The sequence below is a fragment of the Gopherus flavomarginatus genome, chromosome 1 (genome assembly GCF_025201925.1).
Source record: "Gopherus flavomarginatus isolate rGopFla2 chromosome 1, rGopFla2.mat.asm, whole genome shotgun sequence".
In the NCBI taxonomy this organism is placed as follows: Eukaryota; Metazoa; Chordata; order Testudines; family Testudinidae; genus Gopherus; species Gopherus flavomarginatus.
Window position 1 is genome coordinate 301,512,323 of NC_066617.1, and position 20,098 is coordinate 301,532,420.

A 20,098-nucleotide genomic window follows, 5' to 3' on the forward strand; every position below is an offset into this window, starting at 1 on the left:
GGCCATATGCAGCCCATCAGGGTAATCCACTAGAGGGCCCCGAGACATTTTCCAGATGTTGACTGTCCACAGGTACAGCTGCCCGCAGCTTCCAGTGGCCATGGTTTGCTGTTCCCTGCCAATGGAAGCTACAGAAAGCGGTGCGGGCCGCAGAGACATGCTGGCCACCGCTTCCTGCAGCTCCCATTGGCTGGGAACTGTGAACCTCCGCCACTGGGAGCTGCGGGTGGCCTTGACTGCGGACAGTCAATATAAACAAACTGTCTTGCAGCCTGCCAGCGGATTACCCTGACGGGCTGCGGGCCAAAGGTTGCCCACTATTGCTCTAAACCCATCAACTGAAATGAGACCAAAGTATTACAGCTCACTGGAAGAGAACATGAGGGAGCAAAGTTCACAGGTGGCAGAGTCCCCCACAATGGTATGGAATTGATTGATAATTATTAAGTGCTCCATAATGTTAAGATTCTTGTTACTTTGTTTTTTGCTCCATGTCTATATTGCTATTAATATAACAAAATCATAATATTTATCAGGTGTTGCAATAAAATATACGTTTAAAGCAGCAAAGCAATTTAGCCAAGACCACACTAAGTACTCCCTCTTGTTTATAAGATTTGTCAAGACTCTTTTTAAATTAGTTTGGTAAGTATTTTGTGTTTTATCATGTGCTTTAGACACTAATATTCAGAAGCACTTATTATATAATGCAGATTGTGTATCTAGATTGAACTGGAAAAGCCAACCTGAATGGAGAATGTAATACTATTTGTGAATGCAAAATTTATGAAAAATCAGCAAAGCTCCTTCCTGAAAGCTCTCTATTGTTGGTAAACACTCTGCTGTCCTGTAAGTAACCTGTCTTGAATTCTGTCTGATCTTGGAGGTTTGCTACTTTTGAGTCTTGCCAATTATCTTAATCCCTCTGCAACACAACCCCCGCAGTCATTCTGGATAAAGTGTATTTACTATCAATGCCAAGTAGTAAGCTGTTAGTGTCTTCACGTATAACTATACTTCAAAGCATTCATTAAATAGGATGCTCTAACATTACAGTGTCTGTTCTTCATAACATAATCTCTCAATTAATTCAATGTTGTTCAAAATGCTTCCTTGACTGATTTATTGATTAGGTGATAGTGCTAAGGATAGTGCATATGTAGTTGCTATATTTAGGAATTATTTCCAATATTTTCTGCTGAATATCTCTCTAGTCCTTTCCTCTTGCCTCCTTTGGGCAGTCCTTGGCATCCTTCTTCTCTTCATTGTCTCCCCCTTCACCCGTTCTCATATTATGGATTGTTTTAACTGTACCAGTAAATAAACAGCCCAGTACCTTGCTTTCCATTGACATACTTTACAATAAAGTGTCTCACATCATAGAAATATAATTTGATATCAGATCAATATCAAGCTGAAAATCAAACTGTCAGTTTAGTTGAAGTCATGGAGACTTATTGTTTCAGAAAAAACTCTCTATATACAATAATGGTGAAAACTGCATCAGTGAGGGACCCCAGCCAACCTTCTGTATGATTGAACAGCCAAACAGCAATTTGGATTTTGATTGTTCAGAGTATATTGTGAAGTTGATTAAAAGTGAGAAGGTAGAAACATATGGTAGTAAAGTAAGGAAAGGAGAGGGGAGATTGTATAAAGTCCCATAAAATCAATTTTGTTGCAATCTGGAAACCAGTGAAGGTCTGACAGAATGGGTTGAAATGTGGTTTTTTTTGTGGTTTAAGAACCCTGCTATGGGATGTTGAACAAGATGCAGTTGATGAATAGATTCTTCTGAAGCTTCATGAGAGCTGGATTACAATGGTGTGGGAGTAGTCTAACAAAGGCGCAAATCAGGACTGCTACACTGTCAAGGGTAAATTACAAATGTTTTAGACACACAAGAAAGCAGAATAAGAACTAATATTATTGTAGAATTGTTAAAAAGCAACATTTCCTTACATTGTTGCTGAGACCAAATATTTGGGAAAAGCATGGAGAATAATGTATGGCTAAATAAAAATGAATAATTTGTATATATAGGAACATGAAAAGAGAGACTTTCCTGCACTGCACTAAGCCATGAGATAAAGAGCAGTAAGTACTTGCTGCCAGAAACAAATGATCAGAGACTTACTTACACCTAACTACACATACAAATTGTATAAGCCAAATTCTTCCCCAATTTACATCCCTGTTAGCTGCAGCACATATTGCACTACATTATTTATAGTTTGTATTACAGCGGGAACTAGGAATCGCAAACAGGATCAGGCTTCCATTGTGCTAAACACTGTACAAACAGCTAACAAAAAAAAAGACAATGCCTCCCCCAGAAACGGACAAATGGTGGAGGCTTGGGGTTGAAAGCAAGAGGTAACCATAAATAGAGTTTGTCATAAAAGTAGAAGTCTCAGCTCCCTACCTCCCTAGCCATCTGGCTTTGTTGCTAGTAATCTAAGCCACAGAAATTCACTTAAGAAGCTATTGGTATTTTATTACTTATGGTTGTCTAAAATGGAAATAGTGGTAAATGATCAATGAGCTCAAATAATGCTACAATTATATTTCTGCCAGCTTCAAACTGTATGTTGGAGGATTGTATATAGTTTATATATATATAGATCATTAACTATGAAGTACTGAACAATAAAAATGTTTATTACCATAACACAGGACTTAAAACCTCTTGACATACTATACCCCAGAGGTCATCAAACTGGGGCACACCCCACAGGGGTCATGGAGGAACATTTTGAGGGTGAGGTAGGACCCAGGCCAGCCCCCCTGGGGAGCAGGGAGGGACGGCCACCAGCGATGACTCTATGTATTTTGCCACCCCAAGCACGGCAGTCAGGTGGCTTTCTGCGGCATGCCTGCGGGAGGTCCACTGGTAACGTGGCTTGCCTGCGGGAGGTCCGTCAGTCCTGCGCCTTCAGTGTACCCGCCACCAAATCACTGCTGAAGCTGCGGGACCAGAGAAACTCCCATAGGCATGCTGCCGAAGGCAGCCTGACTGCTGCCCTCATGGCGACTGGCAGGCTTCCACCTGCGGCTTGCCACCCCAGGAATGTGCTTGGTGCACTGGTGCCTGGAGCTGCCCCTGACTGCCACCACCCATCCCTGCTCTGCCCCCAGTTCTGCTCTGCCCCAGCCACAACCCTGGCTCTTAGCCATGGCTCTGCTCTGAGCAACAGCCCCAACAGTCCAGCTGTGGCTCCACACTCAGTTGCAGCCCCGGCTGCCAGGCCTGAGCATAGCCTGGCCATGGCTCCACTCCTGGCCCTGGCCCCAGCCGCGTCCTGAGCCTCTGCATCTAGAGGCTGCTCTGCTCCTGGCCCCAGACCCACCCAGACCCTCTACAGCCCTGGCACAGCCCCTGGCTCCTGGACCAGCTGTGGCACTCGCCCCAACCTAAGCCCCTTATCCCTGTCTGCACTGCGCCACCCCCCAGGACCATGGCCTCACTCCTTTCCTGGCTTCCAACCATGGCTGCATGGGGACGGGTCACAGATGGGGTAGGCTGGGACATGACATGAAAAGTTTGGGGCCACTTCTATAGACTGTAACTAAAAAGAATGACATACAGAGATAGGATTCATACACTTTAATTATTTAATAAAAGCATAGGGAAAACACACAACACTGCCATCATGAATTAATTAGATAGTACTGATTGCCAATAATTGGCTACCGGAGGTAATTTTGATTTAAAACTTGGTGGAGAGTATTTTATTCTATGGAATATTTAAAACCCCAGATGGCATGGAAAATGCAACTTTTGTTAGGAACACAGTCTAGGAAGTCAATATAGAAATAGGAATCAAAATATCCATAAATTGGACTAGAAATCTTTCTTATTGGAACAGCTTGGAGACTTTTTAATGGATAACTTCTCAAATAGAAATATGGGAAAAACAGAAGTGGATTGGCAAAAACAGGAGAATTTGAAATGTTAACTGCAATTTTAGCTGCTTTCATTGATTTTTTTCTTTGAAGGCAAATGCAGCAGAAGAAAAAGAATAACATTACATGAAAAAATGATGTCTGACAAATTATTTATGAGCAGTAAAAAAAATGGGGAATTCAATTTATCTTGATATATGAAAGGAATTCCATAATGCTGATTTTCTTTACCATAGAGGATATAACACTAAACTATTGAGGCATGAGCTTTTAGTTTAATCTTTTACTGTAGATGGTCAAAGCGCTGACACTCATCTCCTTTAAATTCTGTATGTCTAGCATAGTAAAGAGAGACAGAAGTAAGCATATGTATATTAAATAAAGGAATCCAAAAGTGTTGGATGACATTTAGAAAGGAAGAGATGGATTTTGCAAAAACTGAATACAGTTACGTGCCATTAATTTTTATTGTGTGTTTTTTTTATTCTGAAGCCATAAGTAGAAAATGTACCACTGGATAATTATGAAAAAGATTAACATTCCACTTTACATGTTCTTTTCTTTAGCCCCTCTCCCCAAAATTTGCTATAATCCCAGAATAAAACAGAATCTAAACAGTATGTAGGCTCTGCAACCGTGGGTGATTGGTAGTTACTAGTTGTTCCATCACCCTCTGAGAAATTTGGATAATTGTAGGAGATAGTGTCATGGCTGATGTCTCTTTCTAGCCATAGAAACATCTACTCTATGGATTGGTCACATTCCCTAGTAGGACACTCCCATGTGCTCTATCTTGCGAGCCCTACTTTCATGTGTATTCCTTCCTCCTCTGAAGCACCATCATCATTACATATGCTTCCCTCTTTATGAACAAGCTGGTTCTCTCATCATTTTCTTCCTTGCCTCCTGAATGCATTCTTTGTGCATAAGCTTGCCTCCCCAAGAATCCCAGGACTGCCTTCTGTATCTTCAGTGTCGTCTTGAAGGTAGCACTGAATATCAGCTGTTTGAGTTTCCTTTGTTCAGACTTCTGTGCTTCCTATTCAAAGCTCAATTTTCATCCTGAGTCCAAGGAAAAGGGATATCAGTGATACCACAGTATTCCCTTTAGTTAAAGCAGAAGATACTTGTAGTATTTCACAGACCAGACTGTATAACTAGAATAATCATGTCTTATTGATGGTGACCAATGTATGCAAATCATGCAGTCAAAACTAAGTCTATTTCTATGCAAAAAAGATTCTATTTCTCAAATAAAGGTGCGTTAAGGAAGAATGATCTAGTGCTTAGTATGCTCTTCTGGAACTCATGAGATCTGGGTGCACTTCCAAGCTCTCCATTGGACTCCGTATGTGACCTTATCCAAGGCACTTAGGAATAGATTCACAAAGAAACATGCATGATGATGCTAGGTGTGGCAACACTCAACTTTTAGAAGTGGAAAATCAGTCAAATTCACTCAACCTGATTTTGGCATCTAGGCTCCCTATACAGTGAATATGGAGGTGTAGGCTCCTCAGAATGGGATTCACAAAGTTAACATGCTAGGTCAGGGGTCAGCAACCTCTGGCACGCGGCTCGCCAGGGTAAGCAACCCGGAGGGCTGAGCCAGTTTGTTTACTTGCCACATCGGTAGGTTCGTCCGATCGCGGCTCCCATTGGCCGCGGTTTGCCGCTCCAGGCCAATAAGGAGGTAAGAAACCATAGCCAGCACATCCCTCGGCCCTTGCTGCTTCCCGCTGCCCCCATTGGCCTGGCCACTTATCTATTCAAAGTTCATAGGCCTCAAGCCTTATGCTAACTTGCTGAAGCTAATGTCTTACAGGATGCAGGCCTGTAGGTTTCTTGCATTACTGATGAATAGAATGCAAAGCAGAATATAATGCAAAGCAGTAAATATAATAAGAACATAAGAACGGCCATACCAGGTCAGACCAAAGGTCCATCTAGCCCAGTATCTGTCTACCAACAGTGGCCAATGCCAGGTGCCCCAGAGGGAGTGAAGCTAACAGGCAATAATCAAGTGATCTCTCTCCTGCCATCCATCTCCATCCTCTGGTGAACAGAAGCTAGGGACACCATTCTTTACCCTTCCTGGCTAATAGCCATTTATGGACTTAGCCACCATGAATTTATCCAGTTCCCTTTTAAACATTGTTATAGTCCCAGCCTTCACAACCTCCTCAGGTAAGGAGTTCCACAAGTTGACTGTGCGCTGCGTGAAGAAGAACTTCCTTTTATTTGTTTTAAACCTGCTATCTATTAATTTCATTTGGTGACCCCTAGTTCTTGTATTATGAGAATAAGTAAATAATTTTTCCTTATCCACTTTCTCCTCATCACTCATGATTTTATATACCTTTATCATATCCTCACTTAGTCTCCTCTCTTCCAAGCTGAAGAGGTCTAACCTCTTTAATCTTTCCTCGTATGGGACCCTCTCCAAACCCCTAATCATTTTAGTTGCCCTTTTCTGAACCTTTTCTAGTGCTAGAATATCTTTTTTGAGGTGAGGAGACCACATCTGTACACAGTATTCGAGATGTGGGCGTACCATGGATTTATATAATGGCAGTAATATATTCTCAGACTTATTCTCTACCCTCTTTTTCATTCCTAACATCCTGTTTGCTTTTTTGACCGCCTCTGCGCACTGCGTGGACATCTTCAGAGAACTATCCACGATGACGCCAAGATCTTTTTCCTGACTCGTTGTAGCTAAATTAACCCCCATAATAATAATAATAACAATAATAATAACAATAATAATAATAAAGGCAAACTAGCCCACTGGGCTACAAGAATGAGGGAGTACCCTATCTGAATGTCCTATAGCCCAGTGGCTAGAGTATGCATGACAAGCTATCTCTCTTTAAGTCCATTCTGCGTCTCAGATGTGTGTTTGGGGATGGGGACAGGACTTGAGCCAGGGGTCTCCCACATCCCAAGTGAGTCCCCTAACCACTGGGCTAAAAGTTACAAGGAACTTCCTTTGCTCCCATCGTATTGCGTAAATTCATGTACAAGGTCCCATTCAGCACGCAAGCACCGAGCACTTTTACTAGATTGTGTACCACATGTGAGTTAGGTGGAGTTATGTTTCACTTTCCCCAGTTCATGAGTGGCTCTGGGGTTTCAGGGTCCAGACACCTGACCTGGATCTGCAGTGAGCATGCTCGGAGGCAGAAATATAGGGAACTTTTACTGCAAATATTTAGGTGCTGAGCATGTTTAGGTGCATACAGCCTTCTGTGGCAGCTGAGCAGGGGTTTTGTGTATTAAGTTTGGGCCTAATTCTGGGATTCAGGTGCTTAAAGTGGCAGTTAGGTGCCTAAGTTCTTTTGTGAATCTAGCCCTGAGTCTCTCTGTCTCAGTTCCCTATCCTATAAAATGGGGATAATAGCACTTCCCTAGGTCACTGGGTAGTGTAAGGATAAACACATTAAAAGATTTTATTGGTACTAAGGATGGGATCCCTGAAGGGACTTAGGAGTTGCAACAGCGAGTGTCACAATGCCTAACATTTAGGTTCCAAGAAAAATCACAGGAACAACATTGTGATCCACAAAGGCTGAGTTAGATGCCTAGGCTCCCTATACCTGGAATTGGCAATCTTTGGCATGCGGCTTGCCAGGGTGCTTACTCTGGCAGGCTGAGCAGTTTGTCAACCTGCTTCGTCGACAGGTTTGGTCGATCGCGGCTCTCACTGGCCACCGTTTGCTGTCCCAGGCCAATGGGGGCTGCAGGAAGTGGCACGGGCCGAGGGTTGTGCTGGCCACTGCTTCCCGCCACCCCCATTGGCCTGGAGCGGTGAACCACGGACAGTGGGAGGTGCGATCAGCTGAACCCATGGATGCGGCAGGTAAACAAACTGGCCCACCCCCCCCAGGGTGCTCAGCCTTGTGGGCCACATGCCAAAGGTTGCCGATCCCTGCCCTATACAATGAACAGGGAGAGATAGGCACCCTAAAATGCAGTCCACACATTCCAGCATGCTAGGCACAGAGCCACCTAAGCAAGCCAATGGGAGATGCTGATGAGAGGCATGTGCTAAGGCTGCCCCGCTCATGGAGATAGACACCTAAGTCCAGGCTCCAGGGAGGAGTCTAGCTCTACTTGTGATCCACAAATCTGATAAACATGGAGTCAGGCAGCTTAAGCACTTAAACCACTTCTTGTGGGAATGAGTTAGGCACCTGACTCTCTCCATACAAAGCAACCAGAGGAGGAGGTACCCGCCTTATAACTTTTTTCCCAGTACTCTAAGGCGAGTGCTCTAACTGCTAAGCTGTGGGATATTCTGATGTGGGACTCTCTCTGTCTCTCCCATTGAAGCTGTTCCACAGTGAACAAATAATGAAAGAGTGATTGAAGAAGCAGGAGGACTGGACCCAGGGTCTCCCATCTTCCAGTTTAGTTCCCCAACTACTGGAATATTGAGACATATTTGTGTTCTCTCTCTCTCTCTCCCTCTGTTCTCCCTCCCCCCCGACATAGTGACTATTTAAGTATTTAGCTGCAGTGGAAAAGACCAGACCAACAGACAGAGAGCAAAAGATACTATAACTCTGTAGTCCAGTGGGCAGGGAATGCATCTGGGTCCAGTCCTTCTGCTCTAGTGTTTATAATAATTCTTCTGGTGTTTATCCACAGGGGAACAGCTTAAATAGGAGAGACTGAGGAAGCCTTACATCAGACTATCCTGCAGATGAGGGTTAGAGCACTTGCCTGAGCAATAATACACCTGATTCAAATCCAATCCTCCCTCCTCCGCTGGCAGAAGGGAAGGGAATTGAATATGCCCCCTCCCGCCATCCCAGGCAAATGCCCTAATCACTGAGCTAAAGGTTATAAAGTGGGTGCCATCACCATCTCCAGTATGATTTTGAATTGGAACTGATCTGGTAGACAGCCTCTGAGCACACAACTTAGGTCAGGGATCAGCAACCTCTGGCATGTGGCTCGTCAGGGTAAGCACACTGGTGGGCCGGGCCAGTTTGTTTACCTGCCGCTTCAGCAGGCTCAGCTGATTGCGGCTCCCACTGGCCACTGTTCGCCATCCCAGGCCAATTGGGGAGGCAGGAAGCCACGGCCAGCACATCCCTCACCCTCGCCGCTTCCTGCCGCCCCCATTCACCTGGGATGGTAAACCGCACCCAGTGGGAGCCACGATCAGCTGAACCTGCCGACACAGCAGGTAAACAAACTGGCCTGGCCCGCCAGGGTGCTTACTCTGGTGAACTGCGTGCCAAAGGTTGCCAACCCCTGGCTTAGGTGATTGAATGGCTATTTTTCCCCCGGTTTGTGAATTGCTCTGGGGCTTAGGTAGGAGATAGTTTTCTGGATGCCTAGTTTCAACCAGCTATGCATGTGCTCTGAGGTCTAAAACTTAGATGTCTCAGAGGGAACTTTACAGTAGAAAGATAGGCACCAAGTCAATCTAGTTTCCTATAGGGTTAGGCAGCAGCTAAGCAGAAGGTTTGTGGATTGCAGTGGGCCACATCCAGAATCTTAGGTGTCCAAATGGCTTAGTGGATTGCACTCTCAGATATTCTAGAAATAGGGGCCAAATAAGTAGTGTAGATAAATAGTTTATATTTTTTTCCATGTAAAAATGATTTCTTCTTAAATAGAAGGGATGCAAATTGCAGAAAAGCAAATAATAAAAGGTCTACTGCGAAACAAATTCTGAATTTGGCACAATTTTGTAAGTCATTTACATACAGGTTGACCAGACAGCAAGTGTGAAAAATCGGGATGGGGGTGGGGGGTAATAGAAGCCTATATAAGAAAAAGACCCAAAAATCGAGACTGTCCCTATAAAATTGGGACACCTGGTCACTCTATTTACATATCTGACATGTATTTTATATTCTGCCTAGTAAGTACCCAGATAACAGGTTCCACAGTAAAATAAAATTAACTGTGACTGAATGCCTGGACCTCCACTTTCATGTCTTGGAACTCTTTACAATTGATGCTAATCATAATTAAGTTAGGTTAACTTACCATCCTCTTGGGGATGGAGGAGAAATACTTTAAAAAGTGAAGGAAATCTCAGATCGTGCCTTACATCATAAATGGATTATAATTAACAGTCTCCCTTTTCCTGTTACACATAGTGCTGGTGACTTGTAACGGTCAGACATAGAGCCAGACCCTGGGCTAGAGATAAACAACACAGAGAACAACACAGAGACCTACTTTAACTTACACAGAGCTGTAAAGACCATGAGGTGTTGTACAGTCCCAACTACTTCCTTAATTATGACCCCTTTCTTCTGTGGAGCCGTAAGCAGGGAGTTGAATGGCATAAGACAGGGTTGGCCAAACTTACCATCCTTCTAAACTGCATATGACAATCTTCAGACATTCGAGAGCCAGGACACATCTGCTGGGAGCCAGGGCTTGGGGCTTCAGCTCTGCAGGAGGTGCATGACAGGGCGCGGGCCTTTAGCCCTGCTCCTGCTGAAGCCCTGAGACCTCCTTCCCCGTTGGGCAGAAGCCCCAAGACCCTCCTCCTCACTTGGCAGAAGCACCTACCGCACCACCTGACTGCAAGGCAGAGATCTCTAGCTCCCCTTCCCCCACCCAGTCGAGTAGGTCAAGAATGGGGGAACGCTGGGGGCTCTGTGAGCCGCACGTTAATGGTAAAAGAGCTGCATGTAGCTCACAAGCCACAGTTTGGCCACCCCTGTAATAAGAGCTCCCATGTGGGAGCTATGACACCAGAGAATTTGCCTTATAAATGTATCCCCTCTTACTTTAAGAAATGTCTTTTGAAATAGGATTGTTTTGCTTTCTTTTTTAGAAAAGTGAAACTTTCTCACAAGCTCTGATTCCAAATCAGAACTGGAAATCCCATCACTTGGGATGTTTAAAACTTGGCTTATCTAACCACCAGAAAATAAGAGAGAACAATGGCACATAGGTAAGAGACTCTTCCATCTCAACATGTACTTTTCATCCTTAATGGAAGGGAATTTTAACACCTTGCATCCCTCTCAAGTCCTTTACACCAGTGGTTCCCAAACTGGGGTTCGTGAACCCTTGGGGATTCGCAAAATGTTACAGGGGATTCTCAGGAATAAATTCCCTAATGGCGGACAGAGCTGTCCTTAGGGACCCTGGGCAGCACAGGGCCAGCAGCCCGGAGCCCCTGGACTTCCAAGAGCTAAGCAGATCAAAGCAAGCATATCTATCACACTGAGGAGATTTAAACTTCAGTACTCCTTATAAGAAATGGAAAGGGAGGTGGATATATTTTGCTGTTTTTAAATAGGCAGCTAAGCTTTATTGTAACACGCGTTGTTTGCCTGGACTGCTCAAGATTTGAGTGCTTGTGTAGGAGAAACTTTTTGAGTTGGCTTCTTAAATACCTGCATGCTGTTTTACATCTGATACTCCTTGATGAAACCTAGGAGCCTTGTCTTATAACAGGCTTATTCAAAGTGATACAAACTACAAAAGTGAGATCTTAGAAGAGTGTTGCCGTTTTCATCATTTAATAAAAATACTGTGATGATAAATAATAATTAATATTAAAGTGTGTAATAAGCATGTCATAAAAACAAATTTTATATTTCCAAGATCACTGCTTTTATAATTTATACTCGGGTAAAGGTGAAAATCCCTGGAAATATTCATTTTTAGGAGGAGGTTCACAAGACGACATTTTAATGAAAGGGGTTCATATGTTGTTAGAAGTTTGGGAACCACTGCTTTTCACCTTTTTCTCACAGGCTGGATCTAGTACAAAGCAGAGGAAGATTAGATCATGCTCTGTGATTCTCTTAACTATGCAGTATTTATATATGGCAACCTCCTATACCACATTCCACAGACTTGATCTATTGACCTAGTCCTGATACCAATGTAATCAATGTGAGTTTTACAATGAAATTCTCTGAGAACTGGATTGACTCCTACCTGAGTAACCAGGAAAAGGCTGAGAATCTGCTGAAGCCATCATGTGTAGGGAGAGAGAGAGAGAAGTAATTGATCTTTTCCTTCTCTGATTTCTGTTTTTGTGTGACCTGCATGGCAAAGTCAACACAAATTCCACTGAAATAATGTTAGAAAAATCCATCTATCAAGTCACTTTTTTGCATACTCAGCTATTTTTGCTAACAAATACAAATATTTTAGAAATTTAAATTATTTTTTTCTCAATGTAACAGGGTATTTCATTGTAACCTGGAACAATTTAATCTTATAAAATGACGTTTATCATATTATAACTTGGGAAAAAATAGATCTAAAACTTGATCCACATTACTCTGTGTGTTTTTGCCATTCTGTAACTAAAAAGCCTTAATATTCAGTCTTATCTGATAGCTATTAAAGTTATCAACAAAATAAAAAATTGGATAAGGATTGACAACTTTGTGTCAAGTTTCAGCCTATTGCAGTTTCAAACAATTGCCATTTTAAACCCTGAAACTTGTGTTTTTAATAGAAATATTACCTATAGCTCAACTCTTATGCAGTCAATTGCATTGAGCACAGGGCTAAGAACAAGAAATGTTCTGCATTGTAATCTTGGCTCTTGCAATGACTTTCTCTGTTTGCTTTAGGCAAGTCACTTTAACTGTCTGCTTCACTATAATCATACTTTCCTGCTTTCTGCACGTTCTTATTGTGAGGATTAATTAGCTAACAGTTATGGAGAGTTTTGAGGATATGAAATGTGAAGTATTATCATTATTTGGAAATGCTATCTAGTAGTTGATATAATAGAATAAAAATTTACAAAACCAGTGTAAGAAATTTACCGACTATTCTAAACAGTTGGAGTGGATTTGTCTGTTCATTTTACATAAAAAAGCCCACCAGTGTGTAATGTTCATAACCACTGCAGAATCTACCCTACATTCTTAAGACTTGGGGACTTGCCTTTGAATGACCATGCAGTTTCTAACTTTCATTTCAACCATGAAAGTTAGACAGACATAATTCTAATGATGTTACTTCATCTCTCATCTTGATCCACCCAATCCTACTGAGTTTGGATTCTAAATATAATTATTGACAGTGCTCCAGTCCTTTTTTTTTTTAATGCTAGAAATTGCCTGGACCCAGCACCCAATTCTGGAAGGACAGATGGTGTCTCAGCAATCTGTCCAGGTTACCAAGCTGTCATCTCTCCTTCCAGAGTGGGCCCAGAAGTGAAAGTTGGGTAGGAAGCTGTTTGAGGAGATGGCATCCTTTCCTCTTCTATCTCTTCCGCTTCCAGGAACACTCGAGAAGAAGAAGTGATTGCTCACTAACCTGTGAAGGGTACCAAGCTGTCATATCTCTTTCTGTCAGAAATACAGGAATGCCATTCCAGCTCAAAAAAAAAAAAAAAAAAGAAAGTGCTAGAAGGATGTTCTGGAACAGTCCGGCATGACTTGAGAGTTGATTGCCAGCTTACTTTTATTTTAAGACAAAGCTTCTCTGCTACTGTATGACACTATGTTGCTATCATTTTGGTGGAGGATAGCATGTACATCTTCAGTCATGTTATATTTATGTCATGCAGTACTACTTATTGCCAAAAGGAACCTGTCATGAGCATTTGAAATGTTGCACTGGGAAACTGAACAAATCATACTTTGTTATTATCACTTTTTAATTAATACTTTTAGAATTTAATTCCTAAACCACTGAAGTTAATGGGAAATTTGCTATTAATGATTGCAGTAGTCACAGATAAGTGTGAAAGATGTGTAGTCTGTTCTTTAAGAATGTTCATTGAAAAAAGCTGAAACATACGCTCTAGAAATAGTTTGGTTTTGCCAACCAATAAACAAGCATTGTAATCTTTGCATTCCCATAGCTTTCCTAAGACACCATTTTCAAAAGGCTATACTGGTGCAACTGACCAGTTGAGTGTCAATATAGGGATTCAGTTGGGATTTACACATCCAGGACATTTTCAAAATTGGGTTTGGGGAATTTAAAGATGTCATAGCATCCTGGAAAATGTGTCCCTCAAGGTGGTGGGGTTGGGATGTGGTTTACAGGATGGGATCCCAAATTATATTATCAGAATCACTCAGCAGCAATAAAAGACTGTCCCTGGTATACAGCATTTAGTGAGAGCAAATGCACAGCTAAGCTGGGAAGCAAGAGAATGAGCCCAGGAAGCAGTACTTCATTTGGTCTCCTGCAGCATGTGCATCCCTAGAGAAATACCAAATAGACACAGACTGACCCACATACATAGCCTCAAATGGCACCAATTCAGTCCACTGATGGATCAACTACATGTCACCAGCTCTTCTGTTAAGCTAGAAGAAAATGTTCTTAGTAAGAAAACGATGGACCCAGAGACATAATTACAATGTAGTAAACAGATTTTTTAAAAATAAATATTTGGAAAGTGAGGAGAATAAAAAGTGAGTGTGAATGGAACAAGGTCTGTTGATAATATTTGTAGTGTCCTTTGGGATACTGGTGCACAAGATGTGTAATTTGCCATTTTTTTGTTAAGCTTTTGTGAGATGGCACTGAAGCAACCTTAAGATTCAGCTTCTGGTGCTGTCTACTGCAATGTGGGCCAGGGGCACTTGGTGATACCAGAATGCCACATGCCTCATCCATAACTGATGATCACCGGATGGGTGAGCTTTCCATAGGAGTAAATATCTTTGTGTTTTAAGCAATGGGAGGTGTTCAGATTCTATGATGGGGGGATATTAAAAAAACACATAGATAGTTATGTAGATTAGATAATAACATTGAGAGGAAGAAACTGAGCACAAGGATTTTTTTTGTATCGAAGAAGCACCATGGATTGGTGCAAGAGTTGATTGGGATATGGAAATGATAGCATCAGTACACATGGCTACATCATTCTTCACGAGTGGGTGAAGTATGCAAGCCTTAGGAAACATACATACAAGCCAAGTAGATGTTGAAAAATCTCCACAAGGACTGCTGTGGAATCTGCCCAGAGTATTGGTGGAGGAACCTTGAATTTTGGAACATGGTTTCTCCATTAGAAGAGTACCATTTTTCTCCATGAATTCAAAGGCATAAAGTCTATGAATGGAGGAGAGTACAAGTATGGGAAATATGACAGCACATAGGAACAAAATCACTACTGGAAGCACTTTCCACATTTTACTTAGAAAATTATCCTGGTTTTCTGAGCACTCAATACTGGCCACTTAAATAATCTTGAAGAGTACCTAAAGGGGACCTTTGAACATTCCTCTTAGCATTTTCTGGCATGTTTAATGTCCCTTTTATACTCTTGGGGGTCACCGCAAAAGTGCTTATTTATAGAACCCTGTTTAGAAAACATGAATATGAGCAACTCAGACTGTTGCTGACGGCAAATGAGATAAAACAATTGTAAAATCACTGAGAATAAAGAACATAACTGGAGTAACTGACAATATAAAAGGTATGGGGGAACATTCTGTTACAAAATAAAGAAAAAATGAATATCATTGGATCCTGCCTTTGTAATGCAGACTATTAAACATTCAAAGGAAATTAGGTGAAAACAGAAAACAGGGAGTTGCAGCGCTGGTGATGCCCTGCAGATGTGTACACCTCCTAAGTTGCAGTGCTGTAACCCCCTCACCAGCGCTGCAACTTTGTGATGTAGACAAGCCCTCAGAATCTGACTTGATTTAAACCTGTACTACCAAAGCGGTGGAGGAGGAGGGGAGGAGATGGGGGATCCACACTTAAACTAAACAAAAGTCAAGTCACATTTCCGTAAAAAAGAATATGCCAATTTACATACAGGAAGAGTTAATAAAACTAACTGAAAGTAAAATATATTACACTGCTGAATAATATCCCAAAGGAAATAAAAGGTGGAAGTCCCATTGCATGGAACATTTTAACCTAAAAAATCAAAACACTATGAATACACAATAGTGAACAGCCTTCAGCTGGTAAGTAGTTAGATTAGATGACCTAATATGCCTTTTCTATCTTTAACTTCTCTGAATTAATTGCAGATTAAACTCACATTGGGACATGGTTCTAGTGCTCAGAAAATAATATGTAAAGAAATTGAATCACTAATGCTGAATAGAGACAAGAACAACAGATTAAAGAGTATCCTGACAAGTCTGTGAATACCAAGTTTTTACTATAAAAATGTGCCAGACACTGCTGGAATAAAACTAATATTGCAAATTAATACCACGTATCAGTAGAAGTTGGAAAATCTGTTCAGAAACATTTGTGTACTTACTTCCTTAGTTACCTCACTATACTCAACATTTAGTTCTATTAAAGGATGAAATGATTTGGACTAAACACCCAATTTTTTAGTTCATGGGAAATGCAACTTAACTGAAGTCTCACTCTTATTTGGGGTCTAATTCTATGAGGTGCTGAAGACCTTAAATGCTCACAGAATTAGGTCCATAATTCTGGCAAGAAATCCTGACATAGCTATGGTTTCATGAGATCATTGGCATCAGGTGTAACAACAAATAATGTACAGTATTTTATTAAAAGAAAGATTGCAATCTAAACCCCTTTGAAAATATTTAAGGGATAGTGGGGTGTGGAGGGAGGGAGAAGAGGAAAGGGAAAAGATTAACTTTTCCAAAGGCATAAAGCTTCCTGAGGAAGGGAAATATACATATCAGACTCTTAAAATAGGTATATTTAGAACCCTACAAATGCAGAAATTTCCCTTTTGCATCAGACCAATGGTGTTTCAAGCCCGATATCCTATGCCAAAGGCCTACACTTGAGGTTTCAAAGGAAAGAGAATTTCCCATAATGCATCTGTGCAACCTCATAATGTATCTAGTCAATTGTGCAGTTCTGTAAAGAGTGAAAATTCCCTTCTGACCCCTAGAGTTTTGTATGTAATTTTTCCATATTCTAGTTACAAATATTATTACTGGCCATAAAATTAGATTGCCTTTCCTCCAGAGTGGTTTTCAGATTTCTGATCTCGGTCTTTTTTCCCCCTGGCTTCATCTGAGCTGAATATGCATTTGGCACAGAGCAATTAGTACTACTATATTGCACAGCACTGTCAATGTTCCCCATATGCACTGGCCAGGAATTAACTTGATTTCATACTGTATAATGTGCTTCAGCAATCCCATGTAATTCAGTGTATTCTGAATAAAAACAATTAGTAAATTTACATACTGTTGCCATTGCTTTGAAAAATAAAGGATAAGATCTTGCACATTCCATTTAATTTAAAAGAGAATTCAAATAAAAATACAGGTAAGGAAATCACCCAGCTGCTATAAAGAAGTCCTACTGTCAACATAAGGTATCTGAGACCAGTGGATATACAGCACAAAATGTCTTTAAAATTTCAGCTACATAGTCTGATGTTATGTCATGGTTTGTTGCACATTTGATAGGATAAGCCACAGTCAACTTATTAAATGTCACGTCACAAATATGAAGGCTTCAAAAAAGCAAATACTGTACCTGTTTCTTGCAAATATGTGACCCCCACTGAAGGATGTATTTCAAATCAACTATAAATAATTTACATCCCTGGAAGGCAGCACAGTTTAAGGACACTATACAAGTCTAAAACACATGGATGGTTCCATTCAGAAATGTTAATTGTGACTATTGAGATGCTCAGAATGACATTGCTGCACCTGTCATATGTTTATTTCTGTAATTGGATTTTCTGCTTTCTCATTGTTGCCTGCACTCTGTTCTATTTCTCCTTTGCAAGTTAGCCAATCATTCCATCACACTGTATCACAGGAATTTTTACTTGGATACATTTTAAGTACATAGGTTTGCCTTTGTTTGAATAGTGCAGATTCCAGAATTCCAGGTTCTTATTTGAACTTATTTCTTGTGAAGGTGCCAGAATGACAGCCCTGGAAATCAAAATGTTCTCTTAGAAACAGAAGAGGTACAACACACGCTTCCTATTTGGCCCCAAAAATGTGTCTTAAACATGACTTAGACTGACCAGCTATACTTCTTAATGTTATAGGATAGTCCAATCTAAATGCCATTCAATCATTAGACTATGTCGTGGTGAATAATTCAGAGGTGTCATTTATCCTGGTGATTTTGTGATTTGGTCACTAAAGAGACTGGGCTGAGATCACTAGCTTGTTTTGCATAGAACCAAATGGCCAAAAGAGGATAATGATTTATGACAACTACTGACCTACACTGAATTTAAAATAATGTTCTAGCACTAAATAAAGGCTATGTGGTCTGTTGCCAGTCTCATACTCACCCAGATTTCCACAAGATTATTTTTGTGGAAGTAGTATATTATATGACATAAATTGTAAAATCTATTACTTTGTTGCCCCTAGCCAGCTGAGCGTTACAACTCTGTAGCCTTTTCCATATCAGAAGACCCCAGATGTGTTGTGATTTTATCTGTGAGTGACAAAATATAAGATGATCCATGCTGCCTTAATTCTGTTCTCTCTTTCTTCTCCCCCCACCCATGTAACAAGAGAACCGTTCCAGCTTTAAGAGCAAATTCACAAAGCAGTGTGCAGCTTTATTTAGCTGTGCAACTTGAAACTCTTTTGATACTCTTTTAAAACAGGTAACACTTTCTAAAGGTGAATGTGAGGGGGCTACTGGTTTTCACACTTGCCTCTGCCACTGACATGTTGTGTGATTTGGGCAAGTCACTAAACCTCTCTGTGACTCAGGTTTCAGAGTGGTAGCTGTGTTAGTCTGTATCAGCAAAAACAACAAAGAGGACTCCTCGTTGTTTTTTCTCTGTGACTCAGTTTTCCACTAGAATAATAATACTAACTCACCGAGGTGTTGGGGGCATTAACCAATGTTTTTAAAGCACTTTCAGTTCCACAGTTCTGGTATGCTCTCATTTATATACATTACGGATATGCAGGGGAAGTATCTATTTTAAAAGAATGCAACATAATGTCACAGGATGCAGGAAAACAAGGACTCTGTATTAGAAATAAAGCCAAGCTAATAACATCAGAAAAGCTTATGCTGAAATAAACTTGTTTGTTAGTCTCTAAGGTGCCACAAGTACTCCTGTTCTTTATGCGGATACAGACTAACACGGTTGATACTCTGAAACCTATTACTAGCTGTGTTTTATAAAGAAGCAGAGCATTGATTACTTTGCTTAATTTTAAAGCCCTGAATGGCCAGGGACCTGACTACTTGAGAGATGGCCTCTCTCCTCATGCCACACCATGGAAGTTTAAGATTGGCAGAGATGCTTTTGTTATCAGCTTCTAAGCTTGGACTTTTCAAGAACAGCTCCAGAACTCTCTATGTAGGCTGAAACTTATTCTTGGCTGTCCACTATACACTCAGTTGGCAGCCTTCAGAACACAATATGTTTGGTTTGGCAGTTGAGTAAATTTTTAGTATCTTTTTTTTCTGATTTTTTGTGGTGGTTTCATTCTGTTTTTGCTAATCTTGCCCATTTGATGATTTGGATATTGTGGATTCTAGCGCTGATGGCTTTCCCACTATCATAGATTGCACTGCATTATTTTTAACTTTGGAATAGATTTGTATACCAAGGAAACAGGCTTTAGAAAAAATAACATTTTATTATCATCTACTTCTGGTACTTTTCTGGATCCCCTTCCTGTAGTATCTGAACTCCTTATAATCTTTAATGGATTTATATTCACCACACCCTGTGAGGGAGAGAAGTACTATTATCTCCACTTTCCCCCACATAGGAGGTACTGAGAAATACAGAGTGATTGAGTCGAGTGACTTGCCCAAGGTCACGAAGGAAGTCTGTGGAACCTTGGAGAATGGAATCCTGGTCTTCTGAGTTACAGGCTTGCACTCTAGCCACTGACTCAGACTCCTTTTCTATTTAAAAAATATTTTAAATCACCCATGAAGTGTAGCATTGGTCTTGTGTGCTTTCATTCATTTAATGTAGGTGTCTTTTATTTCTTTGTTTGCTTGCTTGTTTATCTTCTGTTAAAGGACCCTATAATTTGCACCAAATTTGTATTATGTGAGGAGCAAATTCTCATGCCAATAAGGCCACTGTTGTGCTTCATAAATTGGCCCAAAGCCAGCCAGAGATAGTCAGAACAGGATTCCTATGTGCAGGGAAACTCTCTGATGGTGACAGCTGTGGGTGTACTCCCTGCCACCTGCTATAAGGGGAAGGAATAGGCATCTTGGGTTTGTGTCACATGAGCAGGGCTGGCGCGTCTATTAGGCAACCATAGGCAGTTGCCTAGTGCACCAGGATTAGGGAGGG